At 37.0% G+C, this 23,652-nt stretch overlaps 1 protein-coding gene across 2 annotated transcripts in view; it reads right to left on the bottom strand.

The window, feature by feature from the left end:
- LOC126344437 (uncharacterized) overlaps positions 1-23,652 on the bottom strand; it is a 200,293-nt gene that overhangs the window by 73,862 nt on the left and 102,779 nt on the right. The window lies entirely within an intron of this gene.

Raw genomic sequence — 23,652 nt, 5'->3', positions numbered from 1 at the left:
TACATGCTTTTGCACACTAAAAACTTTTGCTCAGTTTGATGAATTACCCCAGAACATGATCCCATATGACATAATAAAAATGAAAGTAAGCAAAGTATGCAAGGTTTTTTATATTTATAACATCATTCTCACTGCAAATACAGAGTTGTTTAGGTGCTTCAGCAATTCGGTTGTATGCCCTTCCCTACTGAATTTATCAGAAAGCTGTAATCTCATAAATTTAATGCTGTCAACCTCTTTGATCTGCATGTCTTCATACGTTATACACATGCTGAAAGGAAATCTCTTGCAGGTTCTGAACTGCATATAATTGGTCTTTTCAAAGTTTAAAGACAGTGAATTAGCTTTAAACCATTTATTAACATTAGTGAAAATTTGATTTGCAGCTACTTCTAAATCTATCTTGACCTGCCACTTACAACAATGTTTGTATCATCTGCAAACAAAACAAGTAACAGACAAGAGTCATTAATTTACACACGAAAAAGCAATGGACTCAGGATGGAACCTTAAGAAACAACATATATAATTAATTCCACATCAGATAAAGATTGACTGCTTCCTCCACTGGTATTTTGCAGTCACGCCCTTTGTTTTCTGTTAGATAAGACTCAAATCATTTTGCAGCATTGCTGGTGACACCAAAATATTATAATTCAGTTAAGAGAATGCTGTGATTCACACAGTCAAAGGCTTCTGACAGGTCACAGAAAATGCCAGTAGCCTCTAATTTATTATCTATTGAGTTAAGTACACACTAAGTGTAAATAGCTTTCTCTATATCAGAACCCTTAAAGAAATCCAAGCTGTGACTTGGACAATATATTATTTGCAGTCAGATGCTTAAGGAGATGCTTGAACACAACATTTTCAAATATTCTTTAAAAATCCGGCAAAAGTTAAATTGGTTGATAGTTTGATGGTATCTCTTTATCCTCCTTCTTGTAAAGAGGCTTAACTTCAGCGTATTTTAGCCCGACTGGAAATGTTCAGCTGATAAGAGACTGTTTACAAAAATAACTTTAGACAACTCAAGTCACATGAGCACTCTTTGGTTAACTTTGTTGATATGTTATCATACTCACTAGAGGTTTGCAACACTATATGCAATTGTTAGCAATGTCTCATTTCCTTTTACAGCTATATGTCCCCCCCCCCCCCCCCCTCTCCCTAGCATCTGTCTTCCCTACAACCCATACAGTTTTTATTTTGTTGCCTGATGTAGTTATCTTTTTCTCATAACAAAGCTTCTTTGATTTCTGGATTATTTGCTTTAATATTTTGCAGTACTTTTTGTATTCATTACAATGCTAACATCAGAGCTGTTCCTAGATAGTAGATAAGGTCCCTTTTTGTCTCACATGAGATCTTTATTCCTTGTGTAACCCATGTTTTATATTTTGACTTCTGCTTGATTTATCTTTAGGGGAAAACAATTCTCAATAGTGGAGGTAATTTTATTAATAAATGCTTTGTATTTTCCATTTCAGTCAGAAGCATTGTAAACATTATACAGTCAGGTCCTTGAGCTATCTCCTGAAATTCTTCATTTTTTGACTGATTTATTACCCTCCTGTTCTCAGATTTAACAGATTTTTTTATCCTGACAGGTTTCAACATTTAACAGAAAATGCTACATGTCATCATCAGATAGCCCATTTACTATTGGTTTTGTGACATGACTTTTTTCCTAGAATTGTCTACAAAGATACTACCAATAGCAGTCTCAGAGCTTTTACATATTCTAGTTGCAAAGTTTCTTTGTTTTTTACTGTGAGATGGGACAACAGAGCTTCCAGATTTTTTATGAAGAGGTTAAAATTTTCTGAAGGTGCTCCATATATACTCACTATTATAAAGGACTTATTATGAAATGCTACCTCCGTTGCACAACCTTCTAAGTGCTGCTCTGAAAAAAATTGATTTATTTTATTCTCGAGTCAGAAACATACAAATTTACAGTAGCCCTACACATCAATATAAGATTCCAAGACTTACCAAGCGGGAAAACGCCGGCAGACAGGCACAAGAACAAAACACACACACAGAATTACTAGCTTTCGCAACCGATGGTTGCTTCTTCAGGAAGGAGAGGGAAAGACGAAAGGATGTGGGTTTTAAGGGAGAGGGTAAGGAGTCATTCCAATCCCGGGAGTGGAAAGACTTCCCTTAGGGGGAAAAAAAGGACAGATGTACACTCGCGCGCACACACACACACACACACACACACACATATCCATCCGCACATACACAGACACAAGCAGACATATTTAGGCAAAGAGTAAGGGCAGAGATGTCAGTCGAGGTGGAAGTACAGAGGCAAAGAAGTTGTTGAAAGACATTTTCTATTTTATTTACATCATTATATGTGCCCAGTACTTTGCAGCGTCCAAGGCACTTGGAGTGGCTTGCAGGAGATCAATCTTCGTGCAGGATGAAGGGCACAAAAGACACTGGAGCATGTGTCTTGTGGTTTGCTCTTGTCCACAACCACAGGACATATCTTCTGTTATGAAGCTCCATCTCTTCAGGTTGCCCCTGGATCATCCAACTCCTGATCGTAATCTGTTTAAAGATTTCCACACCAGCCAAATCTCGTTGTGTCCAGGTGGTAGTTCTTCAGCTTCTGACGTCTGCAGGTGAGGTGTCGACTTCTTCCATATCTCCAGCCTTGCCTTCTCTGGGAAATGGTGAGCTTTTCGGATGTTCTCAGGAAGCTCTTTCGCGATCTCAGCCATTGCTGTGGTGGATTATGTCTGTGCTGCAGATGGGCAGTGTCCTGTTCCACTTTCAGACTCTTCTTGTTGGCAGCCACTGTTAGGCGTACCCATGATTAATATCAGTATTCTTGAAACTAAAACAGTTTCTGATAAATGTGGCAACTCCTCCTTTCTTCACATACTCTCTACAAAAGTAAGGAGCTAATTTGAATTCTGTAACATTCAACATATCTATACCAATGGTCACATGATGTTCCGAGAAGCAGATTACATCAACTGATTTTCTCAACTCTAATTCTTCAACACAAATAAGCAACTCATTAAGTTTACCCCTTAGCCCTCACAGATATTCTGGTACAATAAGGCTAACAGATTTTGTGCACTGGCCGAGTTACAACTGGATGAACCTAACTTTTCTGTTGTCAATTACTGAATATCCCTAATTTCTATCAGAGCCTATCTGCATGAGCTGTGTGCACTAAAATTTGCTTTCTGGCTGCCTATTTCATCAATCTGAATGCCATTTTCAGCCAATCTCTGAATGTCTTTTGTTTCTGCCCTCCCTGCTCTAAAAAAAACTGCTATTCTGTCACTTGTAACCACTGAAACATCAATCAGTTGCAGTTTAGTCTCTTGAAATGTTTATTTTACCATGAGCCAGCTCTCAAGGCTAGCAGTAATAATTCTGAAATGGTGGCATTCACAGCACGTATGATAATGATTAATATGCCAGTTTTAGCAAAAGTTGTAATACTGATAAAAATAAATACCTTTTAATGGGCTCTACAATTAAAATGAGTTTGAAGACTTTTAAATCAACCTTTATTTTATTCATGTGCTTTAGATGTGGACTGAATGAGGGATGAGCCAAATTTTGTGATCACTTAAAATAATTTCTGTCAAGTGCAGTGGTGAATTTAAGTATGGGCAGTACATTAGTATGACTAACATTCCAGTATAAAGAGTTGTTGCAAGAAATCATGCAGATCCCTTCAAGTAAAAAGATAGACTTCAGTTTTGTTACTTGCTTAGAAAGCTAGCTGCTTTTATTGCCTTGGTTTAGATTATTCAGACTTATCAGAGACTCTCAAACACAGGCACACAGAGGTAAAAGAATTAACCTATAGATGCAAGCACTGTCAGAGCCATCTGTTCATATTAGCTACTTACTGTAAGCTTTTTCATGTTCATTAATAGAAGCGGTTGCATGCATTGAAGGAAGCTTGCCCCACATCACATAATCTGTCATGTGTGGAGTAGCATTTTAGAAGGAACAGGTCCTAAATGTATGCTTTTTTCTTTGAACAAAACAACTTTGTGTCTGTAGATAGCAACCTTTCTTTACAGTGAAGAGTAACTGATCACACCTATAAATGATCAAAACTACAATTCCAACTGTTATCAAACAAACCCTACAAACTCCTACTGTATGAATTATTGCTTAAATGCTAAGATTTTTTATGGGTGGACACAAAACACTAATGGCTCAGGTCTCCTGACTGTATAGATACAAAATTAGTGAGTTCAATAAGACTTAGCTTACTACAAATAACTGGAATGTGATTGTATGTGGAGATATCAAAATAGATTTCTCCTCAAATAGTTATAATCATAGGCACCTGGAATTAATAATTTACAGTTTCAGTTTGACCCCACAAAAAACGTCCCAATATGAATCGAAGAAAATAGTACAACAGCAATTGATAATTTACATATAAAGCTATCTGTCTTCAATGAATTACATGTAATCCCCATAAGAAATACTTTACTTGGCAATGATGACAGCAATAAAATGTCCTCAGTAATCAGAGCTAACTAAGAAACTGAAATGAAAATTTCACAGTATTGGAAATGCTGCCAAGTAGACGATAAGTTTAATTCTTTCTCAAAAATATTTTTATGGTATTATGAATCCAGTTTTGCTCTTCATTGGATCAGTGGCAGTTACAGTAGTAGCCAAGTGGTGGTTCACATCTGCAATCAAATCATCTCATGCTTGAAAAAATAATGTCACTAGACAGATTAAAAACCTACACACCAAGCAGACGTAGGAAAACACATAAATAAAAAAAGGTTCTACTTTTGCAAGCTTTTGGAACCAGTGGATCCCTCTTATAGCAGAAGGGTTGAAGGGGAAGGAAACTGGAGACCTTCAGGAAAAGGGGTAGTGTTTGGAAAAGTCACCCAGAAACCTGGATCAGGGGAGACTTACCAGATGGGATAAGAAGGAAAGACTGATTGTTTGGAACTGCACTGGATGAGATTTGAAAATGTGAGAGCTTAAAGGTGGAAGACAGTGTAATATGCACGACAGAGATTACTCCTAAAACATCATACATGAGTTAATAAGAGTGAAAAGCTATGTGCATCGTGTGTAACAGAGGTGGGAGGGGGTTAGTGAAAAAAAGACAGGTCAAAAAATGAAAGATGTAGAAAAAAACAGAGTGAAGAGAGGAGTAGTTACTGTGAAAAAATGCTGAGGCAGAAGAAATTAATGTAAATTAAGGCCAAGTGAGTGACGAGAACCAAGGACATGTTGTAACACTAGTTCCTGCCTGCAGAGTTCAGAGACTCTGCTGCCTGGGTGAAGAATCTAGATGGCGCATGTGGTGCAATGGGAACCAAGGTCTTGACATCATGCTGTAGAGCATGCACTGCAACAGGATATTGTGTGTTACTTGTATGTGCCTATGTCCATTCATCATATCTGAAAACTTAGGGCATGGCTGTTTAACAACATAACATGGAGTCAACACATAGATAAACTAATCATGAAGTTCAGTCCAGCATATTTCCTCCTGTTACAAGCACCTCTCACTGTATTGGTGTATTTAGCAATTTTTCCTTGTTGTCTAATGAAATATTCTTCTTGGGCATGCATCTAAAATAAATGAAGTGTTATTCAGCAGAAGTTAAATTTTAGAGTAATTTGAAAAACAGGTAGGCATAACTGCACATCTTGCAGAACATTTTCAAGCATCCTTAAATTCTTACAATCAGTTACCAATACATTCATTCCTTAATTTTTTCCAACAATAAAAGTCAGATGTAGCTGATCTGTTATCTGCAAAAAGACAAAAATAAATTTTCTGTAGTTTCTGCAATTTTGTGTAAATTACGTAATGGAGTTACATGCTACATTGAAAAGTTATTCAAGAAGCTCCTGTCTAACATAAAGCAAGAAATTAGAAATCCACTTCAGAATAAAATTAAAAACATACATTATTAGCCACTAAACCCACAAATTATTCACTTCTATAAAAGAAAGATTGAAAAGAAAGCTAGCTCCATTTCATCCTTAGTCTTGAAGTTAAATGTGTTTTATGTAACTAATTAATATGTAAAACTCACAGAAATAAAGCTCATTAAATGACTTAAATTTATGTTAATCTTAAAATATGAGCAGGTATCTGTTCATCAATTTGACTGTGGTACTAACAATATTATATAGTCTACAGTGCCATTCATTGTTTACTTACCAGTTGATGATAAATCTCATGAAATCTGTGGAATATGTGATGATGTTATATATAAAGGAAGTCAGATGAAAAACAAAATTTTTAAAAATTACCTTTCTTTCTTAAGAATATGAGTAAATCTATGATGAAAACTAAAAGTGCTGAAAATTAAACTTTGTAATTTGCCGTATTGAATATGTTGTTTGGTATGAAAAGAGCGGCGAAGACAAATGTACTTTCTGAAAGTACTTTCAGAGAGAGATAGAGCCAAACAGTAATCTGTATACAATACATATGTAATCAATAATTTCTAAATGATGATTCCCAGATATTTTTCTAGTAAAAGTTTAGTGGATGAAAGTGACATAGTTAGGAAAAACTTTAATGTTCCATACATTTATGAATACCATGATAACATGTCTACCCTCCAAGGTGCAAAAGTAAAATCTGGGAAAGGAAGAAATCAAAAAGGAATTAAAATTGTAAGCTAGGGCCTATATTGAGCTAAAATGAGAAATCTGTAGTGGGAAAACGTTTTTATAAGGTGTAGGCCTAAAGTAATAGAATTCCAATAAAATACAAACAACTAGTCATATGAAAATCTATAGTTACAAAAGGCTTCTCACTTAGAAATAGAAAAAAATGCATTGTTTTCGAAAATTTAACCCCCAAGGGGGTGAAATATGAGGTGAAAGTTTTTATGGAAATATTTTACTGTGCAAGAATTTTTGAAGCTAAATCTATGAAAATTTGTATTTGGTTTCTCTGTTTGGAGATTCACTATTTTAGGAGATTCAACCCCTAAGGAGGATGAAATGTATTATGAAAATATTTCATTTCAAAATCATTTTAAATGTAAATCTTTGAAAACTGGTGTTTGGCTTCTCACTTAGATATGAAAAAAATGTGTGTTTCACTGTTCAACATCTACAGGAGCGAAACAGAAACAAAAATGTTTCTTTGACTCATCACCGCACAGACCAAACTACTAAGGATGGAAACTTGAAGTTTGGAGAGGTTGTCAATCTCATAATGTATGCATCATGTAGAAAGGGATTGTCCAAAATTCCACTCCTAAGGGGGTGAAATAGGAGACAACAGGCTTTTTGAAAGTATATCGCTACTAAGGGAATTTTGAAGGTAGAACTAAGAAAACTGGTATCTGGTTTCTCAGTCAGGAAACAAAAGATACATTTTCAGCATTTTTGTAAATTCAACCACTTAGAGGGGAAATTATGGGTGAAAGTTTCTTTGAAAATAAATATTTAGTAAAGAGCTACTAAAGGATTTTTAATGCTGCATCTATGACAATTGGTATTTCACTTCTCAGTTATAAATTTAAAAAAACTGTGTTTCAATGTTTCTACCTAAGGGAAGGCAATAGAGGATGAAAATTTTTAAGAAAATAGTTTGTTACATTACAAAAATTTTGAAGCTAAATTTATGAAAATAGGTATTCACTTCTCATTTAGATATCAAGAAATATTTAAAGACAACCTTGTAGATGGGGAAACCACAGCTATGAGTAGTCATCTTGGCTTCATGGCACTAAAAGCCACATCTTCAGGTGAACATCTGTACAACAAGAAATTCAGAAGGAATAACAACCATGAGACATGCACTGGTATTGTAAATTATTTTAAGTTTCTAAAAAGAAATGTAAAAATATTTTTAAAAATTATATGAGAATATCAAAATGTAAGTACTCAAAAGAGTAAAAAATTAGAGTAAAAACTTCAGAATCTTTTTAACCAACAATCGTTGTCCATCAAAACAAAACATTGCTAAAACATGGTATGTCATAGAATAAAAAGAGCCAGATTCCAATAAAGTGTATAGCTTCTAAACAAATTGTATCTTAGTTCTCTATTGGTAAGGAGATAATTAATGAATACTATTAAGACCCAATTTTGGGCCAGAATGAAAAACCAAGAGGTGGTTGCCACTCAATTGAAGGATGCTCTAACTAGACAAAATCATCAACTAATTAGCTATTGGTGGAAATACAAAACCTGAAAAGGGCACTTACTGCTTATATGATCTATATAAACTATGTACAGGACACAAGGCCATGTGTTCTGTTATAGCGATGCAAGAAAGTAAACAGCTTGCCTATGGATGGCTTGTGCATTTGCTGATGAGCGGACTGGACTGAATGATTAGTGGTCTTTTTGCGATTTCATGAATGGTGAACGAGAACAAGGAATATTGGGATAAAAAGTACAAAAACATTTTTGAAAAACGAACCGTTGAATATTAGTATGATAGTGCCAGCTGACATTTTTGGTTAATATTGCCTGTAAGTTATGCTGAAACTAGAGGGTGAAAGAGGAAAACATCATGTGCATAAATATATTAGGGCAAAAGCATATGTGCCAGCAGAGCTACTGAATAAAACTTAAAACTTTAAAAAAACTTTATGTACATTCAAATTCTAAAAATTATTCTTTTGTAAAAATGCTTTTAAAAAATTCTTCACTTTGGCAGTTAAAAGAAACCAAGACTGCAATGTATTTTGATACTTATTAACAGTAGATAAAATTTAAGAAAATTTACTAAGACACACTAATAAAATGGATGCGTATGAGGTGGTGAGGAGAGGTGATGAAAATGGAAATGCTGCAGAGGAAAAAAGGAAACTGGGTGAAGAAAGTACAAAGTATTATGTCAGCTAAATAAGGCCATCAAAATTTGCCAAAATGCTATGGTATCTCAACTCTGTTTGTCTGTTCATGGTTTGGTGTGGAAAACAACAAATGAATCTCATAATTTCTATCTCCTCCAGGATGCTTAAATTTTGACCCTTGTATTCTCAATGTAGAATTCTTAAGTTACTAGTGAGATTGGTGATGGAATGTCTTTGCTCATGTAGGTGGGTACTCAAGACAAATTTTGAGCTATAAACCCTAAGGTGTCCTTTAAACCTGGTGCTAAAGCTATATAAGTGGCTATAATTACATGTGATACAATATACCTCTGTTACATTATATTTGGAATATTTCTGGGAACAAAGAAAGCCAGTTCAATACTTTTAGACGACAACTGACTGCCAATTATTTCATAAATAATGCCTAAATAAGGAATTTTATGACACATGATTCAAGTGCCTTCTGACCATCAGCATTAATAAGGGTGCTATACGTTGCATTAGTTGTCTTTCTGAGGATTCCCCGATTAATATCACTGACAATCTCACTTTCATGCAATATTTACAGACTATGTAGCATCTGATCTGAAAGTCTCTATCAAAGGCTTCCTTTGACAACAGGATGCTATGGAGTCTTGTAGAAATGTCCTGAAGGCTGACATTTTGTACTTGATAGGGCGGTTGGAGGAGCTATGAATCACTATATCAGTAGTAGTTGCTTTTCTGTAAATATCTAATATGTCTGTAGTACCACATGAGGTAATCTTAAGGTCCAGATATGATAACATCCCCATCTCATTCTGCTGAGCAGTAAACCAAATGCTCTCCTGTAAGCCATTTAACTCATCCACAAACTGACAACATTCCTCGAGGGTCCCACTGGAAAGAAGGAGAATGTCATCTACACATTTATACCAAGCTATGATCTAGCTAGCATATATTGGAAACTGAATCATAGCATCTGCCTCAAACGCTGTCATGAATATATTGGCAAGACAGTATGACAAGGGGGACTTCATTGCAAGACCTTGTTTTTGTAAAAAGACACCATCCCCAAATATGAAGTAACTGAACCTTAGAACCAATTCCAAAAAGTTGAGTACATCATTGATTGCATTGCTGGGTCATCCACTGTGCACTCTTAAATTCTGAGCCACAATACCCTACACATGAGGGTGCTGGCATACTGGTAAAAATGTTTTTATCATCCAAGGAGACAAGGTGAGTAGGGTAAGATTTTCAATTAATTGCCCTGTATTGTGGGAGGTACTTGGTTGAGGTACTTTGCAATTAACTTCTCAGTATTGTAACCAATTTCACTATGTGCATTAACAGTCAGATGAGCCGGCAAGTCATCTTTATGTAGCTTAATCCAAGCACAGAGTCTTGGTGCTATTTGGTTCATAGGAACATTATTATTCTTTTTGAATGCATGTGCAAAGGTAGAGGTTGTATTAAGTGTCTTTTTTAAACTAGCTAAATATCTATTCATAGGATCTACACTAGACTTGAGAATTACATTTTCTACAAAGAAGGATTGCAATTTAATCACATAATGATCTTCACTTAAGATAACAACTGTTTTTCCCTTATCTGACTCGACAATTATCACTTTATGTTCACTGAGTTTTTTGTTAATATTGTCCAAAACAGCCTTGTCACTGTAAAGTCGTTCCTTGAGCAAACCAGACCCATTGTAGTCTGTATGGCTTCCGTCAATTAGCTTATTAACACTAATAGCTACTTCATTGCGTTGGCCATGGTTAGGTTGGCACCATCTAGCTCAGAGATGGTATTGCAGATCAACAGACAAATCTGTTGTTGATTGTTCAGATGACCGATGTTGCATGAGAATCCTTTATCTAAAAATGATGTTTCTATGTAATAAAAAATGTTACCAGAGAGGTTGTGCACATTAGGAAGAAAGTAAAAACCACATTCAGTGCCATCCTGATGAACAATATGGTGGCCCTCATCATGTAACTTATTTAGTTTATCTTGATATGTAGCACTAATACACTCCTGGAAATGGAAAAAAGAACACATTGACACCGGTGTGTCAGACCCGCCATACTTGCTCCGGACACTGCGAGAGGGCTGTACAAGCAATGATCACAAGCACGGCACAGCAGACACACCAGGAACCGCGGTGTTGGCCGTCGAATGGCGCTAGCTGCGCAGCATTTGTGCACCGCCGCCGTCAGTGTCAGCCAGTTTGCCGTGGCATACGGAGCTCCATCGCAGTCTTTAACACTGGTAGCATGCCGCGACAGCGTGGACGTGAACCGTATGTGCAGTTGACGGACTTTGAGTGAGGGCGTATAGTGGGCATGCGGGAGGCCGGGTGGACGTACCGCTGAATTGCTCAACACGTGGGGCGTGAGGTCTCCACAGTACATCGATGTTGTCGCCAAAGGTTGGTGGAAGGTGCACGTGCCCGTCAACCTGCACGGATGCACGCCAAGACCGTAGTATCCTACACAGTACCGTAGGGGACCACACCGCCACTTCCCAGCAAATTAGGGACACTGTTGCTCCTCCAGGGGTGTCGCGCCAGGAGTGAATGGAGGGACGAATGGAAACGTGTCGTCTTCAGCGATGAGAGTCGCTTCTGCCTTGGTGCCAATGATGGTCGTATGCGTGTTTGGAGCCGTGCAGGTGAGCGCCACAATCAGGACTGCATACGACCGAGGCACACAGGGCCAACACCCGGCATCATGGTGTGGGGAGCGATCTCCTACACTGGCCGTACACCTCTGGTGATCGTTGAGGGGACACTGAATAGTGCACGGTACATCCAAACCGTCATCAAACCCATCGTTCTACCATTCCTAGACCGGCAAGGGAACTTGCTGTTCCAAAAGGACAATGCACGTCGGCATGTATCCCATGCCACCCAACGTGCTCTAGAAGGTGTAAGTCAACTACCCTGGCCAGCAATATCTCCGAATCTGTCCCCCATTGAGCATGTTTGGGACTGGATGAAGTGTCGTCTCACGCGGTCTGCACGTCCAGCATGAATGCTGGTCCAACTGAGGCGCCAGGTGGAAATGGCATGGCAAGCCGTTCCACAGGACTACATCCAGCATCTCTACGATCATCTCCATGGGAGAATGGCAGCCTGCATTGCTGCGAAAGGTGGATATACACTGTACTAGTGCCGACATTGTGCATGCTCTGTTGCCTGTGTCTATGTGCCTGTGGTTCTGTCAGTGTGATCATGTGATGTATCTGACCCCAGGAATGTGTCAATAAAGTTTCCCCTTCCTGGGACAATGAATTCACGGTGTTCTTATTTCAATTTCCAGGAGTGTATGATCTCTAAACTGTTCCATTGCAATGTGTTCATGAGCCCAGTTATATTACTGCCAGCTTACAAACTTGGAAAATGATAATTGGGCTAAATACATTCCCTTATTTACCTCATCCTTTTTTGCATACAAACTGCATATTTCACATCTGATATAATATGTTGTAACTTCGAAAACATATTGTTCAGGCATAGACATTATTTTTCAGAATAAGTGTTTTAAATAATTTTGGATGCCACCCTTTTAAGACATGTATTATTGAACTGAACATGTGCTTTACTGTTATTTAAAAATTTAAGAAGGCCCTTTTTGCCTCATTCAGCATGTTTCTGCAGACAGTCTTGTAGATGGGGCAATCACAGCTATGAGCAGTCATCTTGGCTATTAATAATCACTTCACTTGTATTTAGTCCTTTATTATTTGATTATTACTGGTTCCATGGCACTAAAGGCCACATCTTCATGTGAACATCTGTATAACAATAAATCCAGAAAGAATAACAACCCTGAAACATACACTGGTATGAAAGTTATTTTTAGATTTTAAAGAAAACTCTGAAAAGATTTACAACTTTACATGAAAATATGGAAATCTAAGTACTCACATGACTAAAACATTAAAGTGGGAAAGCTAAGACACTTTTCACCCAACATCCATTATTGGTCAAAACAAAACACCACTAAAAGATGGTTTATCATACACTCAACCACCAGATTCCAATATAGTATTTGGTCCTAACATATTACACCATAGTGAACTGTTGGTAAGGAGAAAATAAATGAGAACTATTAAGATTTAATTTTCGGCCAGTATAGACAACCAAGGAGAGCCCAGAATGAGATTTTCACTCTGCAGAGGAGTGTATGCTGATATGAAACTTCCTGGCAGATTAAAACTATGTGCCGGACCGAGACTTGAAGTCGAGACCTTTGCCTTTTGCAGGCAAGTGCTCTACCAACTAAGCTACCCAAGCACGATTCATGCCCCGTACTCACAGCTTTACTTCTGCCGGTACCTCGTCTCCTACCTTCCAAAAGCTGTGAGTATGTGGTGTGAGTCGTGCTTGGATAGCTCAGTTGGTAGAGCACTTGCCCATGAAAGGCAAAGGTACCGAGTTCAAGTCTCAGTCTGGCACACAGTTTTAATCTGCCAGGAAGTTTCATATCAGCGCACACTCCACTGCAGAGTGAAAATCTCATTCTGGAAAAATCCCCCAGGCTGTGGCTAAGCCATGTCTCTGCAATATCCTTTCTTTCAGGAGTGCTAGTTCTGCAAGGTTCACAGGAGACCTTTTGTAAAGTTTTGAAGGTAGTACATGAGGTACTGGCAGAAGTAAAGCTGTGAGTACGGGGCGTGAGTCGTGCTTGGGTAGCTCAGTTGCTAGAGCACTTGCCCACCAAAAGCAAAGGTCCTGAGTTCGAGTCTTGGTCCGGCACACAGCTTAATCTGCCAGGAAGTTTCAAACCAAGAAGTGGTTGCCCCAAAATGGAGAGGGATGCTCTACCTAGAAAAAACTGTATCTATTGGTGGAAATGCAGAACCTGAAAAGTACACTCACCGCTTCTCTGATCTAAATGGAACTGTATACAGGGGACACAGCCTCATACTATGTCATACTGACAGCAAGAAAACAAACAGCTTGCCTGTCGGATGGCTCGCAGGTGTGTTGATGATGCGCAGGCTCTACCAAATGATTGATAATCTTATGGGGAGTACATGAAAGGTGAATGAGAACAAGTAATAATGGGATAAAAAATACAAAAACTTGTTTGACAAACAATCTGTAAAACATCAATATGATAGTAACAGCTGACAGGAGACAACATTTTAGTGTTTTTTTGTTTGTTTTTTAAATTTAAAATCTTAAAATAATTTACAATAACAGTAAATGTCTCAGTGTTATTATTTATTCTGCACATATTGTTATACAGATGTTCACCTGAAGATGTGCCTCCTAGTGCCACGAAACCAGTAATGATCAAAAAATAAAGGATTAAATACAACTAAGTGTTTAGTAATACCCAAGATGACCACTCACAGCTGTGGTTGCCCCATCTACGAGGTTGTCTGCAGAAGCATGCTATGCAAGGCAAAAAAGGCCTCTCTTTAGATTTTTAAATAACAGTAAAGCCTTAGTTAAAGTTAAAGCACATGTCCAATTCGAAAATATTTGTCTTAAAAAGGGTGGTTGCATCACAAATTTTATGAAACAGTTGTACCAACAAATAATGGCTATGCCTGAACATGATGTTCGCAAAGTTATGACATATCTTATCAGATGTGAAATACAATATTTGTATGCAAAAAAGGATCAGGTAAGTAAGGGAATGTATTTAGCCCAGTTACCATTTTCCAAGACAGTAATCTCACAGCAATATGATTGGTTTCGTGAGCACTTTGAGGATGCAGTGCCAAGGTTTAGAGACCATATGAGTGCTACACATCAATATAAACTAATAAAGTTACATAATGAGGGCCACCGTATTGTTCATCAGGATGACACTGAAGATGGTTTTGACTTTTTTCTTGGGGTGTGCAACCTTTCTGATATTACTTTTAATGAAATAGAAACATGTTTTCTAGAGAAAAGTTCTCATACAACATCAGTCATGTGACCAATCAACAACAGATTAGTTTGTTGACCTCCCAAATCATCCCTGAGCTAGATAGTGCCAACTTAACCATGGCTCAACATGATGAAGTAGCTATTAATGTAAAAAAGCTAATTGAGGGAGGCCATACAGACTACAATGGGTCTGGTTTGCTCAAGGAACGACTTTACAGTGACGAGGCTGTTTTAGACAATTTTAACAAAAAACTCAATGAACATAAAGTGCTAACTGTCGAGTCAAACAAGGGAAAAACAACTGTTATCTTAAGTGACGATCAATATGTGAATAAAGTGCAGTCCTTCTTTGTAGAAAATGGAATTCTTAAGTTTAATGTAGAACCTATGAATAGATATTGGGCTAGTTTAAAAACATGCTTAACACAACCACTACTTCTCCACATGTGTTCAAAAAGTAAAATAAAGCTCCTATGAATCCAGTAGCACCAAGACTCTGAGCTAGGATTAATCTACATAAAGACAACTTCCCAGCTCGTCTGATTGTTAACACATGTAGTGGAGTTGGTTAAAATACTGAGAAGTTGATTGCAAAGTACCACAACCAGGTAACTCCTGCAATATGGGAAAATTAATTGAAAATTTACTAGGTTAACCATCCCCACAGGAACTCATCTGGTCTCCCTGGATGTAAAGAACATACATACTAATATTCTAGCAGATCAGGTGCAGGGTATTGTGGCTCAAAATTTAAGAGCACACAGCGAATGACCTAGCATTGAAATCGATGTCATACTCAAGTTATTAGAATTGATTCCAAGATTCAATTACTTCAGATTTGGGGATGATATATTTTTACAAAAGAAAGGTCTTCAATGGGGCACCCTTCTCGTATTGTCTTGCCAATGTATTCATGGCAGCTTGTGTTTTGGATGCTATAACTCAGTTCACAATATTTGCTAGAAAGATCGTAGCTTGCTATAGGTATGAATATGACATTGTTTCTTTTCAATGGGGCACATGAGAAATGGTGTCAGTTTATGGATGAGTTAAATGGATTACACTAGAGCATTTGATTTACTGCTCAGCACTATATTAGCATATCTAGACCTTAAGATTACCTAATATGGCATTATTGTCACATCTGATATTTACTGAAAGGTGACTACCACTGATATAATAATTCATAGCTCCTCCAACCATCCCATCACATACAAAATGTTGGCTCTCAGGTCATTTTTCTATATAGACTCCATAGTGTCCTACTGTCAAAGGAAGCCTTTGATAGAGAGTTTCACATGATACACCACATAGCTTACAAAAATGTTTATGACTGAGTTTGGCAGTGGTATTAATCTTGGCATCATGAGAAGGATAAGAAAAACCAACACAACAGATAGCACCCTTATCAGTGCCGAAAGTCAGAAGGCCACTGGAATCATGTGTCATAAAATTCCATATTTCGGCATTATTTCTGAAATAATTGGGAGGTAGCTGAGGTGTAAAAAAATTTAATCGCCTTTTTTCATTCCCAGAAATGTTGGTATGGAGTATAGGCACAAAGAACATGCCGTTTGTTCCAAATATAATGTAACCAAAGTGTATTGTATCATTTGCAATGATTGCTGCATGTGGTATATCAGTCAAACAGACAGAAGCTTTAGCACCATGTTTAAAGAACATCTTAGGGTTTCTAGCTCAAAATCCTTCTTGAGTATCCACCTTCCTGAGCAGAGACATTCCATCACCAATCTCACTAGTAACTTAAGAATTCTACATTGAGAAAACAAGGACCACACTTTAAGCATCCTGGAGGAGATAGAAATTATGAGATTCATTAGTCATTTTCCACAGCAAACCATGAACGGACTAACAGTTGAGATACCGTAGCATTTTGGCAAATTTTGATGGCCTAACTTAGTTGACATAACACTCTGTACTTTCTTCACTCAGTCTACTTTATTCCCCTAGAGCATTTCCATTTTCTTCACTTCACCTCTCCAACTCCTACACATCCATTGAATTATTTTAGCTTCTCCACTTCTTCCTTTCCAGTATGTCTTTAAAGTTTTCGTAAATTTACTTAAATTTTATCTACTGTTATTAAGTACCAAAATTTGCAACAGTCTTCAATTCTTTTAACTGCCAAAGTGAAGAACTTTTTAAAGCATTTTTTACGAAAGAATAATTTTTAGAATTTGAATGTATATAAAGCTTTTTTTCAAGTTTTAAGGTTTATTCAGTGGTTCTGCTGGCACATCTGTTTTGTTGCTCTAATATATTTATGCACATGATGTTCCTCTTTCACCCTCTAATTTCAGCATAACTTACAGGCAATATTAAGCAAAAATGTCAGCTGGCACTAACATATTAATATTCAACAGATCGTTTTTCAAAAATGTTTTTGTACTTTTATTCCAATATTCCTTGTTCTCATTCACCACTCACATAATCACCAAAAGAACATCAATCATTCAGTCCAGTCCACGCATCACCAGTGAATGCATGAGCCATCCACAGGCAAGCCATTTAACTTCTTGCATCACTATGACAGAATACATGGCCTTGTCTCCTGTATGTAGTTTGTATAGATCAGATAAGCAGTAAGTACCCTTTTCAGGTCCGGAATTTCACCAATAGCTAATTAGTTCATGATTTTGTCTAGTTAGAGCATCCTTCAATTGAGTTGCAACCACCTCTTGGTTTTTCATTCTGGCCCAAAATTGGGTCTTAATAGTATTCATTAATTATCTCCTTACCAATATATCACTATGGTACAACGTGTTTAGAAGCTATACACTTCATTGGAATCTGGCTGGTTTTATTCTATGACATACCATCTTTTAGCAGTGTTTTGTTTTGATGGACAATGAAATGTTGGGTAAAAATATTCTGAAGTATTTCACTCTAATATTTTAGTCATGTGAGTAATAACATTTTGACATTCTTATGTAAAAGTGTTTAATATATTTAAATTTCTTTTTGAAAACATGTAATGATTTACCATACCAGTGTATGGGACTACGTTGACTCTTGAAGAGGCTTTAATAATTAGGGTTTTGTAGATTAGCGAATGCACTATGAGGACTGCAAATAGGTTGCTGCCTACGCTAGAAGCAAAGAGGTTGTTACTCCTTCTGAATTTTGTGTTATACAGATGTTCACCTGAAGATGTGGCTTTTAGTGCCATGAAACCAATGATCCAATAATAAAGGACTAAATACAGCTGAAGTGGTTATTAATATCCAAGAAACAAATATTTGTTATGGGATGAAAGTTGCTTTGGAAATATCTATATAAGAATGCAAAAGGCATGACTTAAGAAAACTTTGGACTCCAGCTACCAGAACTGTATTTTGCTCAGAAGTACACTCAGGAAAGACCATGCTTGTATGGCCTTAATTTGCATGAAAAGCTATGAAGGTGTTGCAATTTATGTAGTCCATACAGTTTATGCAGTCAAGCAGTGAGTGCTAAGCTAGTATTTCTGAATAACAAACAACAATAATTAATTTAGTTATTCATTCATTCTTTGCCAAGGTACTCAAGTTGACAATTTATAGGTGAGATTTCTGGGTGGATCACACAGCTTTGGAGGCTGACCAAAGCAGACAAAAAATCTGTGTTCAGAATGCATCTGTAATCTGGACCATTTAAATTATGTCAAGGTTTGATTATAAAGGATATAAAAGAAATTGATAATAAAAAAATCAAGATCACATTTGACAAGTACATAAAATGTATTTATATATCTAGTATATAATTTCCATTAATATGTGGCAAACAAAATGTAAAAGTTTTTAATCCTCATTTCTATGCACATACATTTCTCTGCAAGAAGTATTTTTAATTTATGTCTGAACATTTGAATTAATTTTATTCCCTAACCGAGCTGGGCATCTTATTATAAGAACTTTTGTTTCCTTCACTTGTAGTAATCATTATGAGTTTAAGGTTTCATTGTGTTGCTAATAATTTTTCTTTCTGTTGTTGCATGATTAGATATGTCTTTGTTGCGAAAGTGAATGTCATTTAATTTTACTTCCACAATATTCTGATATATGTACAGTGAGTGAACATACTCATTTCCAGAACTGTGTGGGTGATATGTTTACTGTACATATCACTTCCATTTCCAGAACTGCAAATTTTCACATTAAGTAGGCAGTGTGGGCATTCCTCCAGATGTGAATTTAGTAAGACACATATTGAAACACAAGTTCATTGTATACTTGCCATTTTGTGGATAAGGAAGATCTGTGTGGATTAGATTAGATTCAGTTTTCATTCTATAGACCTAAAAATGAGATGATTCTTGTGGGTGTGTAATATGTGAGGAATAACATAAAAAACACAAAACATTTAAATATAATATTAACTTCCCTGTTCACTTTTCAGTAGTGTGTCAAGATATGTGGATACATTACAATAAACTGCAACTGTTAATATTTACAGAATTAATTTACTGATAGAATGAAACATAGTTAGGTACTTTTAATAAATTTATCATACACAAAAGACCTAATCTTGCTGTTGTGACCAAATGCTGTCAAAACCAAAATCTAGTAAACATTTTTAACTAAGCCGAACTAACAGTACCTGTTGAGACATTCATCTGTAGAGTAGAAGAAGTTGCCTACCAAAATGTCTTTCAAACTCTGCTTCATCTAAAACAATATTTTTAATGGTTGCTGGCAATTTATTGAAAATGTGTGTTCCTGAATACTTTACCCTTTTCTGGACCATTATAAGTGGTTTTAGGTCTTCATGTAGATTATTCTTATTGCTAATATTCATACTATGTATTGAGCTACTGGTTGGAAACAGAGACAAATTATTGCAACAAATTTCACTAAGGAATAAATATACTGAGAAACAGTGGTTAGAATATGCAGCACCTTGAACAAGTTTCTGGATGATGATCTTGAATTTACACTTAAAATTTTCGCTCAGTTTGACAAGTTACCCCAAAATATGACCCCATACCACATTGTGGCATCTTTGGTCATCGTCCAGCACCATGACATGTTCGGGTGTTTGGAAGTACAGTGTTGCAAAACTTTCCCGCTGGACGTCAGAGACGCTATACACAAGCAACATTTGTTCTATGTTTTATTCTTTGATTGTTGATTTCTGTTCCATCTTCTACTCGTTGGCTAAATTGTAAATCCAAGTGTGTTAGATATGGAATAATTTAGCATACTGAACTTTTCTCATGCCTTCGCATGAGTTACCAGTTGCAGTGCGTTATTGTCTGTTCCAACCACAGCGTACATCCTTCCGAAAGCAACGACGCCTGACCTACCATGACTTCCACCTCACTCAGCAGCCACTCTGTCAACGTCATCGCCGACACAGACACAGCCGGGAGCCACAGTTCACCCACCACCACGCACCTCAAGATACGGACGACATGTCAGTTTTCCAGCACGTTATTTGGAATGATGCTCCACTTCCAACATGGAGGAGCCTGATATGGCATCTTCTGTTATCATCCAGCACCGTGACATGCTCGGGTGTTTGAAAGTACAGTGCTGCAAAACTTTCCCACTGGACGCCAGAGACACTATACACAAGCAACATTTGTTCTATGTTTTATTATTTGATTGTTGATTTCTGTTCCGTGTTCTACTCCTTGGCGAAAGCGTGAATCCAAGTGTCTTAGATACGGAATAATTTACCATACTGAACCTTTCTCCCACCTTCGCATGAGTTATCGATTGCAGTGCATTGTTGTCTGTTCCGACTGCAGGGTTTTGTTAATAAATTATTCCATCAAGCTGAGATAAGCCTACTTCTCCTATTCAGCCTACAAGCACACACAGATGTTAAACTGTCAGTCGTGGTAATTCAAACAGGTACTGACACACATAATAGAATGGAAGTAAGCAAAGTATGCAAGGTTTTTTATATTTATAACTCCTACATCTGATATCATTTGCATTTCAGATACAGAATTTTTTAGGTGCTTCAGCAATTCTGTTGTATGCCCTTCCCTATGAATTTATCACAAAGGTGTAATACCAGAAATTTAATGCTGTCAACCTCTTCTATCTGCATGACATCATGTGTTACACATGATGGGAGAAAATCTCTTACAGGTTCTGAACAGCCTGTAGTGGGTCTTTTCAAAGTTTAATGACAATGAATTAGCTTTAAACCATTTATTAATGTCAGTGAAAATTTGATCAGCAGCCATTTCTAAACCTGTATTTGACTTGACTTGCTATTTATTTCAATATTTCTGTCATCTGCAAATAAAACAAACTTAGCATTTGGCAGTGTAACTGATGAGAGGTCATTGATATACACAAGAAAAAGCAATGGACCTTGATAAGCATCACATGTAATCAGATGAAGACTGATTGCTTACTCCAGAGGTATTTCTCAACAACACCCTTTGTTTCTTGTCAGTTATGTAAGAATCGAACCAGTTGGCAACACTGCCAGTGACACCATAATATTCTGATTTACTTAAGAGAAAGCTGTGATTCACTCTGTGAAAGGCCTTTTGACAAGTCAAAACAAAAAAGAAAATGCCAGTAGCCTCTAATGTATGACACAGCACATCTACGTACTCTGTTAATGTCAAATGTTTATCTACAACTATTCCTAAAAATTTTGTGCTACTTCCTTCTTGAATTGACTCTGTTTTTCACATTATACATTTCAACGTGATCTGAAACACTTTGAGTGGTAGTCATTAAGTTTTTAATTATCACTTCAAAAACTTTTCATAATTACTTTTTGTTTGTTTGCAGGTCTTATCTTAAAATCCTCACACCACAGTGCCATAACGCTCTGCTAGGGGCACCCAAAGAAAGGAGGCTGACTCTTTGATAAAGTGGAGCATCATATGGTAATTCTTTTCTGCATTTGAAAAGGAACTATGCTGCAGCAATGTGTGCTGGTTTGGCAGAAGTGTATGGCAAAAATGCATTATCTTAGGACAGAGTAGCTTGGTGGTGCAGATGCTTCAGTGCTGTCAAACCAATCTTAATGACAAGGAGGATTGGTTTGTGAAACTACAGTTGAGTGGTGCTAACAGATGATACTTGTAAGGAGCATACAACTGAAGTTGCCAAATGAGGTTTTTTTGCTCCATGACAATGCCCCAGCTCATGTAGCAGAAAACACAATCACAAATGCTGCTTTTGCATTGATCATATTTTTCCCATTAGTATGCCTAATGTAGTGCATTGTTTCCTATTCATCATGCACAAGTTTATTAGAGGATAGCATGTTCTTCAAATCCCACACCATACTGATACAGCAGCTCTGTTTGCTTGCAATTGAAGACCACATGGAAAGAAAGGCTTAACTCCATTTTATAGATTTTTCAGGAGAGCAAATTTTAAAGTTTAAAACGTTACAATTTCATTGGTTATTGAGATATGCTTTTGTAATTTATGCACTACATTCAACGACCTTTTCTTTAGGGTTCCTTAAAATATTATTAAAAATTGGACTCTGTAAGTCTTTTTACCAAAACATCTATTTTTTTAAATTTTTTGTATAATGCACTAATTAGATTGTATAAGTCAGAATGTAATGTGATACTGGGATGATGTTTCACTATAAAACTTCCCTGTAACTTCTTGACAAAAATCTATTCATTGAGTCTAGTCATTATTGTACAGGATGTTCATGACTAATCATGTTTTAGGTACAATACTGTTTATCAATATTCTGTTTTTATTTTCATTGAACATACGTAAATAATGATGATTAAAGAGCCCATGTGTCAACTTTTGTATCTTTAAATCACCTGGCATAATGCTACCAACAATTATTCAATAAATAGTTACAACACATACATTAGAAATGAAGTTAATAGGAAGTAATTTCAATTATCAGCATAAATCACAGTTTTTATAACCCTCAGTCTTCATTTCTCACATTTTACTTATTACAAAGAAATAACACAAAATGTGTTTGTAAATTCACTGCTCGAAAGGAATATTTGTAAAGTGCTCTTGGGCCCCTGTGTCACATTAAACCTTCAGTTCTTGAAGATCATGTTACTTTTCCTTGGTGAAAGGTAGCAGTCCTGAAACATTGGACATGCGACCTCTTATTAGTATGGTATCTCAACAGGTTTGTTATAATAAAGCAGGACCTGCTAGTTCATACACTGATATGATCTTGCAGCCATTACAGCACTCCATCTTCAGGCCACAAGTGGTCCATCAGGACCATCTGGCCGCCATGCCATCCTCAGCTGAGGATGCGAATAGAAGGGACATGTGGTCAGCACACCGTACTCCTGGTCATTATGATGGTTTTCTTTGACCAGAGCCACTACTATTTGGTGGAGTAGCTCCTCAGTTTGCATCACGAGGCTGAGTGCACCCTGAAACATGGCAACAGCGCACAGTGGCCCGGATGGTCACCCATCCGAGTGCCGACGTCACCCGACAGTGCTTAACTTCAGTGATCTGACGGGAATCAGAATATCCACTGTGGCAAGGCCATTGCCATACTGATGTGATCTAGTTTTGTTTAATTACTGGGACTAAAGCCTTTACCAGCCTGCCTTTGTAACAGGGTGAAGGGAACACTCTTCTTCTCCAAGTTCTGATTCCTCTTCCATTCGTCCAGCAGGAGCAGTAACAACTGATGTGATCCAAGATCCATTGTAAGTGTCACAACATATGATAAGCCTTGGATGGTGACATTCTATCTTCATCTCCTTACTAATTTACGACGGGAATGGACATTTTGGTCAGTATGTTGGTTGCAAGATACCTTACTTTGAACATCTGCTCTTTCCTTTCCATCTGTTGCATGTGTGAGTTGTGTCTCTAGAACTTTGAAAGTTACAACAAAGTTATGACAAGTACTGCTTGTATCACTTTGAGAGAAAGAGATATTAAATTTTGTATTAAATATGTGACATTTATGTGATATGGAGTGATAGAAAGGCCTTTTGACAAAGAGACAATTCTG

This window comes from Schistocerca gregaria, chromosome 1 (assembly GCF_023897955.1).
Source record: "Schistocerca gregaria isolate iqSchGreg1 chromosome 1, iqSchGreg1.2, whole genome shotgun sequence".
NCBI lineage: Eukaryota > Metazoa > Arthropoda > Insecta > Orthoptera > Acrididae > Schistocerca > Schistocerca gregaria.
This window is presented reverse-complemented; position numbering and strand designations above follow the sequence as displayed.